The 21,751-nt window shown below is 39.3% G+C and overlaps 1 protein-coding gene and 1 long non-coding RNA gene across 2 annotated transcripts in view; one reads left to right on the top strand and one right to left on the bottom strand.

Moving 5' to 3' along the window:
- Nucleotides 1–1,680: 1,680 nt before the first annotated feature.
- Nucleotides 1,681–12,765, bottom strand: LOC120323871. Its single transcript, XR_005564784.1, has 2 exons — nt 12,686–12,765; nt 1,681–2,158 (listed from the first exon to the last, which is right to left on the bottom strand). It is a non-coding gene; the product is annotated as an uncharacterized LOC120323871 (long non-coding RNA).
- Nucleotides 12,766–15,232: 2,467 nt separating this feature from the next.
- The window catches only part of ZNF366 (zinc finger protein 366), a 70,272-nt gene continuing 63,753 nt past the window's right edge, over nt 15,233–21,751 (top strand). Inside the window, exons 1-2 of the mRNA XM_039384543.1 lie at nt 15,233–15,263; nt 17,120–17,236. The gene's annotated coding sequence lies outside the window, so the exon portion shown is untranslated. The remainder of the gene's footprint in view (nt 15,264–17,119; nt 17,237–21,751) is intronic.

The following is a 21,751-nucleotide window of genomic DNA, read 5'->3' as shown; positions in this document are numbered from 1 at the left end:
ATATGCACTCCTCCAAGTCACAAAACCATAATGTCTCAGTTTGAAGAGACTAGAAAGTTTGCTAAAGAGGATGAGTTATGAGACAAACCAAACTCCTCTCTCTCAGCAATTGTGAATTCAAAATTAAGGGGCTTTAATCGAGGAAGTGTGGAAAAAAACAGAAGAAATAACAACCCTTTATGAAAAGATATATGTATGTTGGCAAGAACAGTAACAGAACACAAAAAAACTAGGCAATAGTCCTGTACCCCCCAAAAAAGTCCCCTTCAAACAATAGAAAGAAAAACAACCAAAAAAAATCTGAACGAATACTTCTCTGTCTCTAGCGCAGTTCTAATCACGGCCGGCAGGGGGCGCTGTTGGATCGCCGGAGGAGCAGAGCTGCCGTGCTCGGTGTTGGCCTGCAGGGGGCGCTGTCGGGCTCTGGCGGTCACCGCGCGGGAAGGGGGTCTGGGGGTGGTCTCGGGTCGCGGGAGAAGCCGAAAGGAAAACGGAGACCCTTCCCCTAATGGGAGAAGGGTAGGAGGAAAAGCAGTCCACCCCCACAGGACTCACCGTTGTTCTCAGATGATGGCGCCCCAAAGCTCCTCCTTTTCTCCCAGCGAGCACGGAGACTCTCCAATGAAAACCCAGTAGGTCCCAGCTGGAGTCACAAGGCAGCGCGTGAGCCAATCGGGGCCGGTGGTCAGGCCTCACCAGGATGAAAAGCCAGAAAGACCGGCTTCCAGGCCCCCTCTCCAAAAGTGCCCGGACACAGACTCTGTCTCTGTCCCAGAGAGAGAACTCCCCAATCTGATCTCTCCCTCCCAGAAGAGCCAGCCACCCCCTCCCAAAACTTCTCCCCTCTCCCCCCAGCCTCTGATGGGCCATTCGGTAGGAATGCAGCTTGGCCAGCTAGATTCTTTTGTAAGGCTAATTGACTTTTTTTCCATTCGGACTCTGTCTTTCTTACAGTGGGGGACAGCGGGAAGAAAATTTTCCTAGATTTCTAGCCTATACCACATAAACTGAAGCTGTCTTAAATATTATGTGAAATACCTTTTTATCTGAGAGGGAAAAACCATACAAAGAGATAATGCAAATATAAACTGCTTGAATCCTGTCTGATTTGCAGGTAGCATGTTAAACCTGATTATTGTAGTGACTTCACAGACGAAGATACTTTCACTTAAGCTTAAGATTATTTTTCAAACTATGATGTCTGCTAATCCTTGTGAAAGGTTATATATATATATGTGTATATATATATTTATATATAAAGGTATGTTTTTAGTGATTCTGGAAAACAAGACAAATAGTTTGCCAAGCTACCAAGTTACACAGCTGGATTATGTTTTTAAATAATCTGCTACCAAAAGTATTGAACATCTCTTTTACAGTGCTTTTCACCAACTACTCAAGATCTTGAGGATGCTACCTGAGAACAATGGAGGATTTCCCATCTCTATCTCAGTCTAGACTCAGAGGTCCAGGAAGATCAGGAAGATCCAGGCAGAGAAGATTATTTTCTTGTCTTATTTTTTCCTGATTCCTTCAGTTAACTTTCTTTGGTTCCTTTTTATTGAGCCTTTAATTGCCTTGTTTGGCTGTCCAAACCTCTTGTTAAAGGGCAATAAGCACTTTATAAAATAATTCCTCTTCATTGTTAATTCAGAAAAGGAAATGCACAAGGTACAGAAATCTGTTCATGTTTTCAATTTTATCACTACATTTATTAAGATCAATGGGAGAAATACCATTAATATAGAAGTTGTGTTTCATTAAATATTTAACCTGGTAAGATGACCTCCATTCTGCTTCCCATTGTTGCTCTAAGTGATAAGTTATTCCGTAAAATCCTCTGGTTTTTTCTACTGAACATTTGGTAAAACAAAATAGGAAAAATTATATCCACAGATGTTGGACCAAAAAACTTTTTCTAGAGCCCTACTGAAATCCATCACCTGCGGAGTCAGCTTGGCTTGCTGCTTCAATCTTTGTTGTTGCTTGCCCTATAGAGGTCCAAATTCCCTTTGATAAATCATGGAATCATGAATCAGCCCATTTTGGAAGGGACTTCAGAAGTTCATCTGGTCGAACCTTTCATAGTCCCTGAGCAGTGTTGCAAGGATCCAAAATTTGGCATAAGGTTAAATTCCATTGGTATACCACAGCTCATCTGCAAAGCAAACAGGAAAGGGTGATATTCAGTTTTTGAAAATGCACTTGCATTTATAAAAGTAGTGTAATGGGTATATCTGTTATTGTTATTATGTCAAAGCCAAGAAATTTCAACTAGTTTGGAATCCCACAGAGCAAAGCATTCTGCAACTATGCAGCACGCTCTGTCAAGAGCTTGGGACTTACATTATTATCTAAAAAGAAAAGAAGGAGTAAGGGAAAAACACAATGGCCATGTGTTGGAACAGCGGCCAAGAAGATTGTTCTTCCAATTTCTTTTCTATGACTTCATCTGCCACATTATCTCATCAATATAAGCAGATGAAGTTAACATCTTGTCACATGAAACTTCTACATGTAACTTTGTATGCACATGGAACTATGCAGACACATCTTCGGTACGTGTGATATTTTGCCCATGAGCTTTGACTTTCACAAGAAACAGAAATACATTGGCTATCTCCTTTCAGGATAAGTTGTGGTTTGATCTTATCCTTTCTATTTCTTGTTTATTTGCTGCTCCAGTAACTTCACTTGTCTTCTGTTGTCTGCAAAACTGTAGAGAAAAAACCAGTCAAAGCAGCAGCACTTCAATAGCAAGCTTGATGCTACCTCCTAGCAGCATGATTTTTGTCTTACCTTGATCTCTACTTTTTTTCATTATATTACAACTATTTACACAGAGGTTATATCACTGCCCTTGCCAACATACACAGGCATGTGCATATGTAAACTCCAGTATTAATACTTTTGAAAATGGTAAGAAAATTAGGTATCTCTTTGCATGTTTGGACAATACATATTTTAAAACTCTGATTATGATATATCAATATATAATTTCTGTAATACATAAAATGCAAGACAGAATTGGTATGATTATCAAAAATATTGACAAATTCATATATGCAATTATTTGCCTTAGGGGAACAATGCCTAATGTTTTAAAAGCTGTAACTGGAATAATTAGTATAGAAACTTCCTGTCAGTGAAGATGTAAGAACTTTCACAATCCTCAGTTCTCGGTGTTCAAGCTATCACTGGAGATCTGTTTGGTGTGTGATGACAGGAGAACTACTTTAATCTATTATAAGGTTAATGACATTCTTGATCTCCTCCCGTCTGCTCTCTCGCATCTCAACTTCTCTCCCAGCCCCTCATCCGCCACCTGAACTTGAAAGATGAATTTGTACATACCATCTTTGAAGGGCCCACATAGATACCAATGAGCTGAAAGTGCACAGATTCCATTAGCTACGAGGATATGTACTTAACCATTCAACATAATGCTCTATTAAGTACTTAAGTATTTACTTAATTTCCAATTACTAGTATAACCAATTACTATATAATCAAGAACTCTTTAAGAGTGTTTTTCCTAGTAGCACACCCCTAAGGTGAGACCAAGGGCCTGCATTTTTAGAGGTATTACTTTGTCCTGTGGTGCAGCGTGGGCGGGTGCACGGTCTTCCCCCTCCAGCGTGCAGCGCGGGCAGGAGCTCAGCCCCCCCCGGCCATAGTGTTGTCTACTCTCTTGTGTGGATCCGAATCATGGGTCATCTACCGCCACCACCTGCGACTCCTAGAACGCTTCCACCAGCGCTGTCTCTTCTCGATCCTAAACATCCACTGGTCAGATTATGTGACCAATACATCTGTTCTAGAACAAGCAGCTGTCACAAGTATTGAGGCCATGTTGCTGAGAACACAGCTGCGCTGGGCAGGGCACGTCTCCAGGATGAAGGACCACCGCCTCCCTAAGATCCTGCTCTATGGTGAACTTGCCACCGGCTGCTGCAAGAGAGGAGCCCCGAAGAGAAGATACAAGGACTCCCTGAAACAACATCTCGGCCTTGGCCATATTGATCAACATAACTGGTCTACTCTGGCCTCCAATCGGGAGGTCTGGAGACACACCATCTATAACGCTGCTGATGCCTTTGAGAACGCACGCAGGGTCACTCTTGAGGAGAAAAGACAACGCAGAAAGAATCGTGCCTTGCAGAATATACCACCTAAGGAGTCTTTCTGCTGTGCCTTTTGCAATCAGACATGCCTGTCTCGTATTGGCCTTTTTAGCCACCAGCGCACTTGCAACAAACGTGGGTAGAGCCCTTCCCAAATCTTCGTTCACGAAGCCCAGCCATGATGATGATGATGATGACTTTGCTCTGTATAACTTTGACAACTTTTTTCCTTTTCCAAAGAAATATTTGGTAGCAGGATTCCTGCAGATTTGGTCACTGCAATAATCTCCGGAAAAATCTCAGGTGCTTCTCCCTGAGCTGCCTAACCCTGTCCCTCTGCCAGAGGCTTATCATCTGCAGTGCTGACAGTGGGGATGCGGGTTTGTGAGGCTCACTACCACAGAGGGTGACATTTACCAGGCTGTGACAGAGCTGGTCCAAGTCTGCCAAAACCTGTAGGAGGAGGCGTTAAACCACCTCTCAGCAACTCATGCTCTAGGGAGTCCTGATTGCTCGCACACACATAGGCACACTCGTGTGCACATACTCAGGTGTGCACATGTAGAATTTTTCTCATGAATTCTTACTGTGGCTGTGGCTCTCCACCAAATGAAGTTCACCAGCTTTGAATGAAGGTGCTGGGATGGAGGCGCTGACAGTAAATTAACCAACACCTGCAGGAATTGATAGCAAAAATTTACATGTAATTGGCAAGTTGAGGTCATGTTGCAAAGTAAGTTCCTGTTTTGTTCCAACATGACTTGGCATTTTCATAACTTTTGTAAGCAATTACCGTAAAGTACAACTTCAAGAACAAAACATATAATGATCATGAAACTCTGCAGTACCTTGTGCTATTGAACTACACTGTTTTGCATTTCTTAGAAACGTTTACCATCTGTTTGAAGATGAGGATACCCTACAGAATTTTTTTTTTCATTTTGGTGATGGAAATAGCATAATGATTCAGTTCAATATATCCTCTGATGGTAAAATACTGGCATGCAGGAGCTGTGAGAAAAATTAGGTTTGACACCTCACTGTATTCTGAAGTCCACAAAAAATAAAAGACCTGTGAGGCTTATTGAAGCAATAGCAAATGGTCATAAATGATTAAAATGAACATGAGCACTGACACTTCAGGTGTAAAAGCTGAGTTTGAATATCATGCTGTGCTGGTTTAAGAGTTAACCAGCAGGGGAAATGAACTCAACTCAAAGGAGAGATTATAAGTCAGAATAACAATTTACTAAAATAATACAGTAGTACAATCAATCAAACAAACAATTGGTCTTAACCCACAAAACCCAAATGTATAACCCAGTACCCTGGGGCATGAACAACGTGGTGTTCCTTGGGCCCCGCTTGAGTCCAAAGTAAAGGGAGAGGGGAAGAACCTGCTGGTGGGAGAGCTGTTGCAGTCTGGTCAAAGTGGTGATTGCAGTGAGATGCTGGGGGAAGAGCTGTTGCAGTCTTTCTCTGGATCCCACAGAGTGGTTGAAAAATGTTCCAAGACTCCAAGATTATATATCCTCCAGTTCAGGCAGAAATGCTCAGTGCTTCCTTCAGGGCGGGGAGTTCCACAAAGGGTGTGAGGACAAGAGCATCCTCCTATCTCACAGGCCTCTTAACACCTAGTTTATAGCCTGAGGAGTCAGGCTCTATGGGCAGAGGGTGCGAATAGTCTGTTGACAACAGTTTCTGGGAAATGGCATGGAAGGCTATAGAATACACAGTTTTGGGTTACACTCATGCCATGATGAACTGGTCTCAGTTGTCCTAACTAGGACACATGCTCATATCAATACATGCTCCAAAGGCTATGCTTCAGTTGCTCGAGGACTGGAAATTTGAACTGAAATAGAATTGTATTGAAACTGTGGCTATTTGGATTTAATGAGTGTGACTTATGCCACTATGATTGCTTCTGCTTTTGGGATACTGCTGCTTTCTGTGTCTGAGAGGTCTGTTCTGCAGAGATTAGTAGCTGTTAGAGGGAGCTGTTACAGTCTGCAGCAGAAGACATAGTGTTGATCCTATTCCTAATACAATTGAAAATGTTTCATGTAGAAGTTGTTTGCTTATTGTAGAGAAACATTTGTACTGTGAGCAGTGATCCAGATAAAGATGTATACAACTTCAGGTATATCTCCAGCTAAAGTGGATTTAGATGTTATATCTTATGACTAAAAGTTGCTGTCTCTTGTGATATAATTCTCTTTTCAGATTTAGAAAACATTAGCAAGAAATGTTAATCAGTTTAACTATCTGAGAATTTTACACCAAAATTATGTTCATCAGAAAATGTCAGCAATCTTACACATATAGTTTTTTTTCAGGACAAAATGCTTTTTTTGTGATTCACATTAAAATTCAATTTTACTGCAAAGAGAATATTTTCTGGTCATCCATACATGCAATGTTTTATTTTGCTTAAATTTTATTTTAAAATAGCTGTATCAAAAATATTTTTTCCAGAATTGTCTATAACTGGGAATGACACTAGAAATGAACATTAAAATCTCAAAGAAAAAACTAGGAAGGTGGTTATATGTTGAGAAAATCTTAGATGATGCAGGACATATACTGCATCAGGCCTGCTTGCACAATTCGGCCTGCGTGCTGGACGGTAGGGACCTGTGTTCTCCAGCAGCAGATGTGTGTCCTTGAGCAGCAGATATCAGAAAGCTGCATAGAGGAAAACAAGGAAGGATGTTGTTATCCAGGGTGTGAGAAACCAGAAGATGGGGGGGCCTGAAAATGTACCTTGGCTAGTAGAGCCAATGAAGTTATAGATATAGTGTGTGAAAGTGAATGTAACCAATAGAAAGTTAGAATAGAGCGTGTGAACCCTGTAGGACCCTTGATAATGTGTGTATTTTTGGAATAAAGTTAGAGCATTGCCTGTACCTCTATGAGGATGTGTCTCTGACTCTCGAGCTCGTTTTTTGCATCTTCTTGTTTTAGTTATAATGATACTTAAAAATCTCTACTTTTTAAAAAAATAAGCACCACAGATATAGAGCGAAAACTGATGTTTTCTACTAAGCTGTTGTTATCAGGAGTTATAGCAACGACTTACAGAGCTTTTCTTCTTAAGTCTGAGAAACATGTGTTGAGTTTTGTTGGTATTGTTGTAAAGCACTATCAAATTCTAGGACAATGGTAGAAAAAAAGGATTTTGAAAAGCTTTTATGAACAGAGTGTTTAAGAATACTGCCACTTGTGTGGTCCGGAAGATTGCTTTGATAACTATAAAAGCTGAAGATTTAGAAACAGACTGAGTGTTTAGACATCATATTACATACTTCATAGCAGAAAACAGTTCACAGTTTTGCATTGCAGGTCTTTAATTAGTGGACTGAGGATGAAACAGCTCTGAAAAGATATAGAACATCAGCAATTAAAGGGTTAATGCCAGTGCTATATGTGTGCAACTGTGCTAACTGTGATGCAACTGCCAGTCAAATGAGATGTTAGTGATAATATACTTTTCCTTTGTATAGTACATCTTCTTCCCACACAGCCACTTTAAAAAAACTTTCTAATATTAGGCACTTTGTCAGTTGGTTCCTATGTTTTGTTAGTAATATATATGCCTGGGGTCTATGCCATTTTTCCAGCTGACTGTTCACTATCTCATATGACTTGCTGTCAGCACATTTTCTCATCTCAGGTCGAGGGGGACTAGAAGTGAATATACTGGTGACTTCAATGAAACTTCTACTCTGAATAAAGGCTACAGGGCTTACAAAAGTCAGTGAACAGGTTGCCCAGAAAGGCTGTGGATTCTCCATCTTTGGAGATACAAAAGACTGAACTCTGCATGGCCCAAGCAGGCTCCCCTCAGTGATCCTGCTTTGAGCAGGAGGACCCTTCTAACCTCAATCATTTTGTGACTCAGCAGACATGCTTTGGCTTTCACAGCTCTGAAGGTAATTGCATGACTTAGGAAATAAATGCTGGCATCCTGGTAGTCTCTCACTGCATTGAGTAAATCCTCAAAGGCTCCAACAGCCTGAAAGCCTAGACCTTATAAGGGGATCCGGTTTTCAAAATAGGTAAGTAATATGACTGTGGACATTTGGGAAAACAGATCAGGAAGCTGCTCAACATTTTGTCAAATCCCTTCCATGTCAATGATTTGTCTTAACTTTCATGGTCCTATGTTTTTTGTCAAGAACTTAAAAAGATGGTATTTTTCTTTGCAACTATGATTAAACACACATAGATATATATATAATTATGTAAATATATGTCTGTAACTACAAATCACGTTGCCCACATTTGGTATAATAGGCCTCAATACGTGACTCCTGTGGTGCTGTACCACACAGAGTTGTTCTTAAATGAGACTTGTAAGTGAGCAGCCTCCTTTAGACATATAGTAAGTAAAAAATAAAACTAAGATGCTCTAGGTTGTATTTGTGTTGACTACTTAGATAGATGGTTTCATCTGAGTTAACATTTAAACACATTGGTTTCTAAGTACACTGCTCCATAGCAGAGTTGTCTCCTCTGTTCTTAACAACTACAACAATATAATGAGGTCTTTGCATCAGCAAATACATCATAATATTTTGACTAAAATATTTTCTTTTTCTTTTTTAAAATAGCTAGTGCACAGAGCTGGTTTCATATGAATAGTACTTTGCACATTGAATCAGAGATTGCACTGCATGGGCAAGAAGGCACAAAAATAATAAAAAAGCCAGTTTTAGTAATGAAAAGTGAACATTCAGGTCTTGAGCAGCTGCTGGGAGTCCTCCTGCAGAAGAACTGGTGTGCATCACAACCTCAGAGTTCTTTGTGATTGCAACACATGGGCATTTCACAAGACATATCTTGTGCTTCTATTTTAAAGGAAATTGTCAGGAAATCAATTAATTAAAAGATTATTGTGTAAAATGAAATTCTGATGAAGGTTATCTTTGTATCAGCAACAATTTTTTTAAAATTTATAAAAACAGTGAAATAAGAGCAGAAAATCTGTCCTACTCCTAACATAATAAACTTAAAAACAATAGGCTATCCTCGAACTGTTGTCAAGTTAGATCTTAACAGCCCAAAGAAAAGTATAGGTGGTGTTGAAAGGTATCCTGTGAAGGGAACCTTATCTGCTGCCTATCCTGTAGCTGAGTCTGGAAGTGAATATATTTCAAGCTCTGCCCAGACTTTGCAGCAAATTAAAGTGGAATAACTGAATATATTTGTCAGTATCAGAACACTCAAGCACTCAGATGATCTCTATGTTGTGTGAATTTTCTAACTGGTGTGTGGAATTTGGCTGCTGTTACACAGAGTAGTTTAAGAGTTGTTTTCTGGATTTAGTCTAGTTATAGGCAAGGCTGCTGCTCTTGTAAGTCATTGGAGTGTCGTGAAAGAATCTTTGCTGGCTGACTAGACCAGTAGGGCAATATAAAGGGCTTTAATCATGAAAGTGGGGCCCCCTGGTGGTCTAGTGGTTAGGATGCAGCACTCTCACCGCCGCGGCCCGGGTTCGATTCCCAGTCAGGGAACTCCCCCGGGCAGATGGAGCTCGTCAGCCCTGTAAGGCCATCCATCTAAGAGAAGGTCACTCTAAACAAACCTACGTCCAGAGGACCTCGCTGCCACTGTCCAAGCTTGCTTGGCCTCGGCAGATGAACCTCAGGATTAAAGGTTGGGCTCAGTTCAGCGCACACTGTGTCTCACCTAAAAAATCCACTGCACAGGCTCGAAGGGTAAAGACCTTTCCCAAATCTTCGCTCGCAAAGACTGGCCATACAGTCATGAAAGCTCTTCCCCAGTTAAAGAGTAGAAGAAACATATTAACCACTGCATCAGCCCTGACAAAGCTGCTACTGAGTTTTCTTCATATTTCTGTTCTCCATTCTTCTGTCTTGCTAATGTTCATAAAGATCCTGTGTTTCCAGTATTTAGACAATGTAAACAGGTGAAATGTGAAGGCCAATGGGAGTTTTGTCTTTGCTATCCACCAGTAGCCCAATGGTCACTATGCTAAATTCTGTTTGGGATGAATTTGGCACAGAAGCAGATGCACAGCCCAACTGCTCATGTCTTGGGCCTTACCAGCACAATGCATTAGATAACAGATCCTGATAGGAATGACTCAATGCCATAGCCCCGTGCAAAACAAAAGTAGGCAGATGGGAATATAACTAAGTCACCAGCTTCAAGGCCACAGCTCTTTCAAAACTGTCCACAGGTGCCTAGGATTCTAAGCTCCCTGTCTCACCTTACAGATCATCCACTGGGAATGCTTTCAGATCAGCAGAACACCATTGTGAAGTACCCTGCTCATCTCCCCTTGGTCACCCTCACCATGCAAAGGTGCAGCATAGCTCCTGCCTTGGCTTGTGCAGCTAGAAGGCTCAATCTGACACCTTCCTAAGGAAAATAGTCCAGAATGGGCATAGTTGAACTTTTTCTGTGCTCTGGCTCCTCTTGTGGTCACCTTCATGCTTCACCAAGGGTGAAGTTGTGTGGTTTAGCTCGTTCTGCCAAAGGGGACTAGAAAAGTACAGTGTCTTCTCAAAACTAATAAATTTTCTGGACGAGTTCTCTGTATGAAGCACAGAAGGTGGAGAGTGTAGAAATCTAACTAACCTTACCAGATAAAAACTGTAGCATGGGTAACCAGAGAAAGTATTTTCTCTGCAGATTACTAGTCTGTGAATTAGTCAAACTCTCTCTGCACATTTTGTTAGCAGACTTCATAGTGTAAAACAAAATTCACACATAAAATAACTTATTGGAAATTTAGGGTTGGAAGTGCTTTACAGCATTCTTACTGGCAACAATAATCACTCATATAGAAGCCTAAACTCTGAAAAAAAATCACAGAAATAGTTTCTCGAAATCAAAACTGAACTAATTTTGCCTCGTGGCAGTCTATTGAGAGTCATTCTCTCAGCCATTTTTTCTAGAATATCACAACTTACTGGCAGTGACTCTCCTTGTAAACCACCTTCTCAATTTCAATAGTGAAATTATCCTTTAAAGAAATTCATCACTACTTTCTAGCAAATTGTTATGTTATTTTTGCAACCATTATTTTTCATTAAATTATCAGATTCCTTCAAAATATTGCCCTTTTTCACTGCACATATAAACAGAAAAATGAATTTTCCCTCCTCTAGGAGAGAAAAGTATGTTCCATACTTTTTTCTCCACAGAATAATAAATTTTTAACTTTTTAAATGATAGGAGTTAATAGAGTAACTCAATGGGATCTAATGGATCATACATAATTTCAGAAATCTTCCTCTGTGTGTGGTACCCAGATGAAATAGTTATTGGTCTGACACATATTTGTATGAATTCAGTATTTCTTAAAACACCCATGTGATTAAGCTCTCTTCCATTAGATCAGATTAGATTATGAACATTCCTTCCTCAGAGGTACTCATGTTATGTAAAATGCAGAGGACAAAATCAACCAATGCTTCCAGGCACTGGAATGAGTACAAGAAACTGAAGATACAGTTTCTGTGTCATTCACTTATCATGTGATCAATAATAAGCATAATGTAATATTTTTTTAAATGTTAAAAAATTTTGCTTTCAAATAATAATTCATAATGAATTTTTAAAAAAATTTGGATTAAAGTAGCTTGGACAAAGTACCCAAACAGATACTTCAAAAATCACAGTGACTATAGTTTTAAAAAATACAGTAAAATTATCAGAATAACAGAACTCCTATTTCAAAGAGGCACTCTAGGAACACATAGTTATTATATTTTGTAATACAATACATATATTACTAATTATATATATTATGCTATATATATACTAATTATTATATGGTCATAACAATGAGGCTTTCGGTAAGGGTCATATAGTTTAATATTTCTCTATATGAGAATGTGAATGATGTGGAATTTTCTTTCCCTTTCAAGATCAAAAAAGTATAACAGAGTATAACAAGAGAATATTTGAAAAATAGTATCCATGGAGTTGTAGCAGCAGGATATAAGCTTCAGTGCGTAACAGAATGTTCTCTTTCCATATAAAAAATGATGATTCTAAAAGCATCACATTTTCTAGCAACTGATCCCATCCCTTGACACTGGGAAAAAACCCCAGTGTTTTGGAAAATCGTGTAAGATCTAATAATGATCTATTCTTAGAAATCTGATGATGTGTTGCAAGAAACTTAAAAAAAACCTATCAATGATGAATTGTCAACAGGAATATAGAAGGACTTTTGTGCTCCTAGGGAAGTTAAAGCCATTCTTTCCTCTCTATTAAAACAAAGGGGAAAGTAAACCAAAAATTGAACCAAAGCCTGAATCTTTCTAGTCACTGCAACAGTCATGAGCATGCTGAGCAAACATGAACACAGCTGTTACAGCTCTGCTGTGTAAGAGAAAAAAAATCATCTGTACATTTGTTTACACAGTCTCTGCTCTGACACTTGGCCAGGCCACACAACTCCCAGCTGAGGTGAAATACAAGCTGCTGACACGCTCAGTACATGAAGGTTTCTTCCCCACAGTCAGCCTTCCTGTGCCTCACATATAAACAGGCAGAGGACTGAAACCCAATTAACCTACCATTGTCTTAGCGCAGCAACTCCCAGTTCAATGTCCAGGAGTCGCCTTCTACTCTCCGATGTGTTGCTGGTGAGGGAGGGCCGTGGGAAGTTAGAGGAAGCCACAGCAGAGCTGGCTGCAAAAGGGATGTGGGGCCCTGAGAAAGGGGCCAGAGACTCATGAAAGGCCCTGAGCTGCACCCTGGCTGCTGGCAGAGGGCCGGGCAGCATGTGCGGGGAGGGTACGCATCTCACTGCCTGCGACCAGGGGTTACGTGGGGACTTTGGTGTTTTTTACTGCTGTACAAATCTATCCTCAGGCTGAGTGTGCTGATTAGAGTGTTGTCCCTTAAAAAAGTGGTCTCCTGCACTCCAAAACTAAACCTTTAAATGATTTCACTATTTATTTCTGGTGCCTTGTCTGAGAAGTAGTATTTATTTCTGGTACCTTAATTTTGAAGTAGCACAAAATGGAGAATTATGGTTCCACAGGGTGCAGTTTCAGGATCCCTAAAAGTTTTCCAGAGGATGTTGAGAGAATATAAACCTATTGACTGCAGAGATGACATCTTTAACTCCTTTTCTCAGAAACCGTAGAAATAGTCCACAGGTCCTCAGGGTCTACAGTGCGTGGATTAAGTGTTGCCAGAAAGAAATATCAAACCTACTTCTGCAAATGATTACATCTTCTCATTCATTTTAATTTGTGTCTGTATGTTAGAAAAACAACCTTGATTATATCTATGTCTAAAAAGTTCCAGCTACTTGCTATAACATCATGGCTGAGTTATTTAATTCTTGGACACTGTTCAGAGAGAGGCAAAATCAACATCCACTTGGTAGAATTTGTTTGTTTTTCTGTTCATCCCACCATTGTTTTTCCAGTCCATCAAGATTTCTACAGGAAAATGGTATTTGTTTTCTTTTGGAGTTGACAGAAAGTACAACATGTTACCCATAAAATAAGTGGAGGCCTTATGTGTTGCTGTTTTCCTGAACTTCATGAGCCAGATTCCATTCACAATTAATTATGAGTAAGTTGAACCTATATATTGTTTGTGCATGCATACCAGCTCTCCTGCCCTCTTTAAATAAATTGACTGTAGAAATAATATGGAAAGTATCTTAACAAAAGTGGTCCACTTTTTCTCCCCCCGCCCCTCCTGATTTGTTTCGAATCCTGTAGGCTTTGATCTACTTGCAGAGAAAGAAATGTATAGATCAAAGCAAAACCTGAAATGAAATTCTAATAGCATGATGGGTCTACAGGTCACATTAAGCATGCAAGCAGAGGGAGAGAATTTGAATATGATTTTAAAACTTGTTGATCAGAAAATACATAAATGTGCTTATATACACATGCTTTTGCTCAATTCCAAGACACTTTTAGCTCATTTAGAATTACTCTGGAGACTTTGTGGTGCAGTAGATCAGATTCTAGTTTAAATGACATCATGTTGACCAAATGGTGTCAGTGATTAGTATCTAAATTAATGTAGAAAAAAATTGTAGCTGAGAGGCCAAGTATGTTAAACCCTTGAAAAGAAACGATCTAAAAATCTTGTCTGGAATGTGGTGATTTTACCAGCCCCTGGGTCAGAGTCTGCAAACAGTTGCAGATGTAGAAATCGGTTTATGACTATATGACAAAGTACTCATTTGACCACAGACAGGTTCAGACTTGGCATGAGGAGGTGCGGAACTGATTCAACCAAATGGAATTGCACCAAGGGGAACTTTCTCCCCAGAGATGCAGAAAGGTCCTTGGTAAGTATACTTCAGCTAACAAAGCTATGTTCATTCACAGCTGGGTTTTGCTGATCTCGCTCTTGCTCTTTAGGACGCTGGCATCTCATTATATTTCATGTATAAAGTGGAAGCGTCACACTGGAATCAGTTCTATGGACTGAGTACTTTTCCAGTGCTTGGGCCTGGGAAAAGGCAGCACAGCCTGGGAGAGAGGTCCAGAAATAAGTTTCTGATAAAAACAGCTGACAGAACATAAATATGCAAGGTGGATCTCAGGACGATACATTTATGCTCCTTGTAGTTGAAACAGATTCACGAAAACCTTTGTTAATTGTGCTTTTAATTTAATGTGGTGTATTTTGCAGCATCAAATAATAAATGTCCTACTTCAATGCTCAATAAAGAAACTAATAAAAGTAGTGAGGATGAAGAAGAATCTGAATGACAAAATGACAGAAGAATCTGAAATAGCTCAGGGATTGGGCTTGTCATTCTTGACTTAGTGTATGTCTGTTGAGGAAAAGACATGATATCAATATGCTGAGATTATTGAAAGTCGAAGAAATGACCCAGAATATACATAGTATATGCAAGCATTAAATTTGTCTTTGTAGTTCAGGACTCAAAGGCAAAACCTGCCATCAGTTGGACACAAATTACCAGGGCAATTGTTATTCTATGAGAGTTTTTCTAAGTGCACTAAGAATGAAAAAGTGAGATTTATATAATTCTTCTTTCCTTTGTTCAGAGGAACAGCTAACTGCTCCTGCCATATCTTTAGTGGAGTCGTCTGGGGGCTGGGCTGTGCGGTAGACCCTCCTTAGTCTCTGCAGAGAAGAAAAAAGGAAAAGGTGGGGAAATCGTTCTGCAAAATATCATCCATAGAGTGTCTTCCAGGAACACCTAAACTATGTCACATTGTGGTACTTGGTAATGCTGAACAGAGATGAGCACTGTTCTTCCTGTCAGGGTGCTGACTGCCTCTGCCCAGCCACAGATTTGGCTGTAGGGCTAAGGGCACCATGCCTTGGCCCCAGGGGTTTCTGCATTCCTGCTGCCATGCCTACACCCAGCCAAGGCCCTGAACCAAGTCCTCACTTCATCCCAGCCTTAAACTTTTCTCATCCTCCAATGGATGGGATATCACCTTGGATCCCCTTACTATGCCTGCCTCCCCAGGTACCTCTTCAGAGAGCCAAAAACTATAATGAGATAGATGTCTCCTTTTACACTTCATAATTTCAGACAGTTTGGATTAAATGTCCTTTACATCACTACTAAAAAAGTCAGTACAAAATCTGATAAAGAGAAACAAAGAAAATAAATTTTGCTGTCAGAAAAAGGACAATACTCACTAAGCAAACGAAGGACCTTAACTCCAAAACTGTCAAACAGTGAAGATTTGACCTGAAAAATATATGGTCTATGTTTTACCATTTCCCTCATGGAGAAAGCAGTCCTGAAAATTATGGCTATGTATTTCCACTGCAAGTATGAAATATCTAAAATCTATTATTTACCTGTGGTATGCATACTGAGAAGAGATTAATTCCCACAACTGTCAACACATTTCAAAGTTCAGTGTTTACATTTGCAATACTAAGGGTGTAATGATAATAGATGGAATATAAGGAAGGTAAAGGTTTTTTGCTTCTATGCAAGGCTAATGGCAGAAGGATATGCTGAAAGACAGGTCAAGATGGTTGAAGTCTTTCAAGAGAAATGAAAGGTCCAGCTGATCACGAAGTGTGCTCTGGCTCACATAGGCACTTGGAACTGTAGACTGCTGTTTTAGTTTCATTTTCTTATATTCTTTAAATCTGTTGCCCTTGCTTTTCAATTTAAAGAAGAAAAATGTAAATAATTTGCTCTTTAAGTTATACACCTCTGATAAAGTGAGCAGCTAATTGTTTGGATTTTTAAATTGTTATTTCAGATGTTAATTATGGAACTCCATTGAAACAGAGGAGGACATTTGAACAGATAAGCAATCTTTTCCTTTTGCTGCAAAATCATCTGATCAAATTCACTGCATCAAAACTGTTTCAGTACCAAGGCGTGATTTTACAAACACAAGATTAAACATTTGCTGCCAGATTATGCAAGCACAACTCAGCTAAACAGTGTGGTGCTGTGGTTGTCTGTCTCTGCAGTCGGTTTGGCCCCAGGGCTTCATACTATAGGCTGGGAATTCCTGATGTGAGGAACTATCTGTCTGTCTGTCTGAGAGATGCTTTAGCCTCTTTATAAATAATAAATAAAATCACATCTAGAAGCCTCAGGGAAGTGGAATACTGGTTGTGAGAGAGATGGTCTTTGAAAAAAAATACAGAAAACTAACCCCCTCACTTCAGCTCTCTTACAGGGACTCAAAAATAAAAAAAAAATAGCTGAAGTATTTATTATGTGTATTGGTTTTTAATTAGGCCTTTAAACAGTGTGTATTTAGGTCTCTGGAGATACTTCAGCATGGGTGCCCCAGACAATGAGATAGTCACTGATAGATTATCCTACAGATTTCAATGTGTTCATCAGGTTTTGGGTAATGAAGGAAATAAATATGGGAAAATCCTTTATGGTCCCTTTTTCAGATGTTTTTGGCAGAGGATTTACTGTGAAGAGTCTGGGAAGATAGGTGACTTACAACTATCTTCTGGGCAATGTGCCTCACCGTGATGTGATGCTGATGAAACCATCTCCTCTCCAGGTACCATGACCACCCTGGTACATTCCCAGCTGGAGGCAGCTGACCAACTTGCAAAGCCACCTCACACAGTCAAATCAAACAGCCAAAAATTTGCTTTGACTCATCAATACTGAACAGGTAAGCAGTGCAGCTCTTAAGAATTAAGTACAATCTGTCACATTTTCCAGGGATTAGTAGAATTTTTACTCTAAATTTAAATAAAATAGAATGTGGGAAAGAATAATCTTTATGAGGAAATGAAGGTTTAGATTCTTGAACTATAACATAGGCTTTTGGTGAATAACCTAGCCAAACAGGCTTTATCTGTACTATTGGTAGTACCAATCTCAAGACATTAGCAGTCTGGGCAGCATGACTTTCTTTTGGAGCACCCTGAGAAAACAGGTGAACAGGAGATTCAGTAGTGTGATAAATACAAGCAGATCACAAAGCAATGACTTTAAAGGAGTGAACTTGTTTGAATACTTATTAAACAACTGTATAGAGGTTGCCATATAGTCACCAAATTATTGGTGAAATTTTGCAAGAGCCTGCTTGCTGCAGAAATTACTAAGAGACAGTGTCTCTTTTTCAGCACAGAAAAACACTATGCTCAGAATTAGGTACAGTGCAAATTCCTCAGGGCCAAATGTAATTCTAACTTATTCCCATAGAAAATGTTAACATGAAATGTGTTATCTATAAGGACCTCTGGAATAACATGTACAGTAATTGTTTTGAGACATATAGAAAATTAGAGACAGATAGAAAAAGCAATACATTTACAGCTGTGAAGACAAGGACTACTACGGGATTTCAGATCCTGCCACTGTGTTTTTTTAATCTTTGAAATTACATGTTAATTTAGAAAATGTATTAATTATCTTATTTCAATTTATGTGACCTCAGAAAAGCTCTGAAAGCCACAGAGATCTTGTGTCAGTATTTTTCTACTGCCAAGAGTGTTAATTTGGACTCTCACACAGAGCTCCTCTCTACATCAATGTGTTGTAGAGCTGTGTTAGAGACACACAGCACCTCCTTTCAGGTTGTTTAATCTGTTTTTATGCATGAGTGTTTTATAAATTCAACTTTGAAGGCCTAGGGAAAAGGTGTTCTGTGTTTTGACATATGAATATCATTAAACACTGGATGAATCAGAAAAAAAAAAGTGTATTAGATGTACAATGATGAATTAAGCATATTCTTCATTATTCTTGAGTAGCAATTGTCAATGAATCACTAGTAATGATAGTGATTCAACTACAGAACTGATTCAATCATATAATGTCAGACAGGTGATACCTCTAACTTATTCTTTTCTAATAATGCAAAAAGTGCTACTATACGTTAAAGTGAAAAACACAACTGCTGAAAAAAACCCCACTTGCTCACGACATATAATTTCATTACTGATCATCTGATCAAATCATCTGCCTTCCAGAGTGTTTATAATATTTTTTGAGAAAAAGTAGCCTTTTCCACCACCCTACAGAACAGACATTTAAAAAAAATCCTTCTGCTAAAAAAAGATACTTCAAAAGAACAAACATTTTTTTTCTATAGATAATTTCAGAGAAGAATGGAATGTAGATTACTGTGAGGGGAATAAGAATTCTGTACATCTCAAAAATAAAACACTATCAAAAATATGTTATTAGTAAAGGATCAATAAGATCAAGCCATTCAATCAAAGAATTCAGTTCCTTTTGCTGTAATGTCCAAGAATCAATTTTTCTCAAATTTATTTAGCCAGTTTAAGTTTGTGCCATTTCCTTTAAGGATTTCGCAGAAGTAAATTAAATCTAATCCATGTTACTCAGTTGTTATGAAGCAGTGAGATTATAGCAGTAAAGTTGTTTCTGTTCCCAGTTGTGAGACCATTTATGGTACTAATTATAAAATTCAGTTTTTGCTTAAGCGTGCAAAAAAGCAATCTTACTTATGAAGTATAAAGGGAATAGCTTATATAAAGAGAACTCCATACATGTGTAAAAATTCATAGGTTTTAGTTTTGAATTGAAATCAACATATAACAGAATTTTTGTTTTGGACAGGAGGATGTGTGTGGGGAGACTCGTTTGCTTTTTTGTTTAGAAGGGTGGCTGCAATTTAATTTTGTGATAGCCACAACAACATTTTGGAACACAATTTGACCAAAAAAGGAAGTTATATTATTTGATCTGAAAATATGTACTTATACAGGTATTAGTATTTCAAATAATCTTCTACAGAAATCAACTCAGGTATTTTAAGCTGAACTAGTAGCTTCTGCTCTGCCGCGGCATTTGTTGAAAATTCTCTCCACTTTCATCTGGTCAAAGAATTAAAAAATAACCAAACCCAAAACAAATCACCAACCCAAGCCTTTCATGCATCCAAGACTGCACTGTTCTTGCAAAAAGGCAGAGAGAAGCAACACAGTTTATTCTGCACAGTTTATACTGCACCCCAGGGTGCAGTACTTGTAGTTGATTTTGTGCTTTTATTGCCAGGCAATAGGAGGTTCACTGAGTGTCTCCTCACTATGAATGTCACTGTGCTCCAGGCTTAAAGAAGTTGTTCATGACTACAATACATACGCACTGCAGTCTTTGTGTCCAGGATACTCAGAAGGACAAATTTGAGAATGAGAAGCTGACATAGAATATTGCTTACAGTAATAATATGAGACGATATTGTGGTTTTGTGGTCAGGTGCAGGCAGAGTGCTTTCTATGAACTTCACAGCCTCCCTCCTTCTTTTTCCTTGTGTGTGAAATGGGAATAATGTCTCACTGCTTCAAAAGAGAATGAAAGAATTAGCAGGGTGTCTGTAAAGCACTGTAAAAATGATAAAACACAGGCAGTCAGTAGAAAACCAAGTTAAATAGCTGTAGAGAAAATGAAACAGAAATCTTTAGAAGGAAGTTCAAGAAAAAAACATCTGCCAAAAGAAGCACGGGAGGCCTGACAAAAGGAAAAGAAAAGCGGCATTTTTGGTTTGTTTTTCCCTTTGTAGATCAAACCGACATGTCAGATGCAATGCAATCTGTTGTTTGTACAGGAGAAATTGGGAGAAGAAAGAATGGGAGTATCTGAACAAAAAAGTGTCTTAAGAATTAGCTGTGTTGTACCAAGAAGTAGATGGAGGGTGTGGATGGAAATACAGGAACTCCACCAGTCTCCCAGGACAGGGATACTGTCAGCTAAGATCCAGGCTGGGCTGATATAAGCAGTGCTTGTGGGTAGGTGGAAATAGCTTTTTGAGTCTTTAAAAGTATGTGAAAAAACATGGCAAAATGCCTAACATCCATGAGCTCAGCTTCATAATATAGTGGTTGACATTCAGGTACCTCAGTGAAATGAGCTTTTAGAGATTGTACAGACTTGATTTTTTCCTGTTGCCTTCTCCCCAGGCTCCCTGTTGTTCTTACTTCAACTCCAGCTCACCTCTTTCGCTCTTGTCTTTTATAGTTTTTCATTTCTCCTGTACTCTTCCTTAGTAATGTTCTGTCCTATTCCTCTTTTTCTCCCTCTTTTCTCCATTCCCTTGTTTATTTCTTCTTTTAATTTCACAGTGTAACTACGTACTGATTTTCCTGAAGTCTCACCATGTGTCGTTCATTCAGTAAATGATAGCAGTGACAGCTATTTAGCCTTGGTGCTCTTCTCCAGTTATCTTGCCTGTAGGTAATGTTCCTGTTAAGGAAACCAAAACCAAACTGATGACCCAAAACCTACAGCTATATAGTGTACAAACAGAGACTTCACTATTAAAAAATTGGCACTTGATGTTAGACAAAATAAACAAATTAATATTGTCAGAAGTGAACTACAAGGGAGAAGAACCCACCTGTTGTAGATGCCACAGTCAAGAAGACAGATGATTAGACTGATCCAAGGCAGACCAGAAGAACCTCTAAGAGATATAAAGAGTAACAAAACATAAAGAAGTGTCCTGTTTTTGGGCATCGAGTTAATTTTCTTTAAAGTGGCTAGTGTTTTGGACTTCTGCTGAAACATATTGATAACAGACATGCTTTTGTTATTGCTGAGCAGCCCTTACACAGCAACAAGGCCTTTTCTGCTTCTCATACCACCATGTCAGTGACAAGGTTGGGAGTGCACAAGGAGTTGGAAGGGACACAGCCAGGATAGCTGACCCCAAATGACCACAGGGATTTCCCATACTATATGACATCATATTCAGCAAATACAGATGGGGAAGAAGGAGGAAGAGGGGAACATTTGGAATAATATCGTTTCCCAAAACCCTGTTATGCTTGCTGGAGCCCTACATTCCTGAGAATGGGTGAACACCTGCCTGCCTATGGGAAGTGGTGACTGAATTCCTTGTTTTGCTTTGCTTGTGTGCATGGCTTTTGTTTTACCTATAGAAGTGTCTTTGTCTCAACCCATTAGTTTTCTCAATTTTGTTTTCCCGATTGTCTCCCTGATCCCACGGGTGGAAGGGTGAGCGGGCAACTGCGTGGGGCTTAGTTGCCAGCTGGGTATAACTGATGACAACTGTGACAAGCAGAAAAGAGTTTGTGCTGAAAATCCAGCACGGGCGCACTGTAAGAGCATCATGAGTGATCAGATGTGGGAGCTGATCTTGTAATGGGAGACCAAAAGACTATAGAAGACCTGTGAAAAGGAGGATGCACAACTT

This window comes from Pipra filicauda, unplaced genomic scaffold (assembly GCF_003945595.2).
Source record: "Pipra filicauda isolate LSUMZ 115617 unplaced genomic scaffold, ASM394559v2 scaffold35_size7292922_pilon, whole genome shotgun sequence".
NCBI lineage: Eukaryota > Metazoa > Chordata > Aves > Passeriformes > Pipridae > Pipra > Pipra filicauda.
The sequence above is the reverse complement of the archived record's forward strand: the minus strand, read 5'-3'. Positions and strand labels throughout refer to the sequence as shown.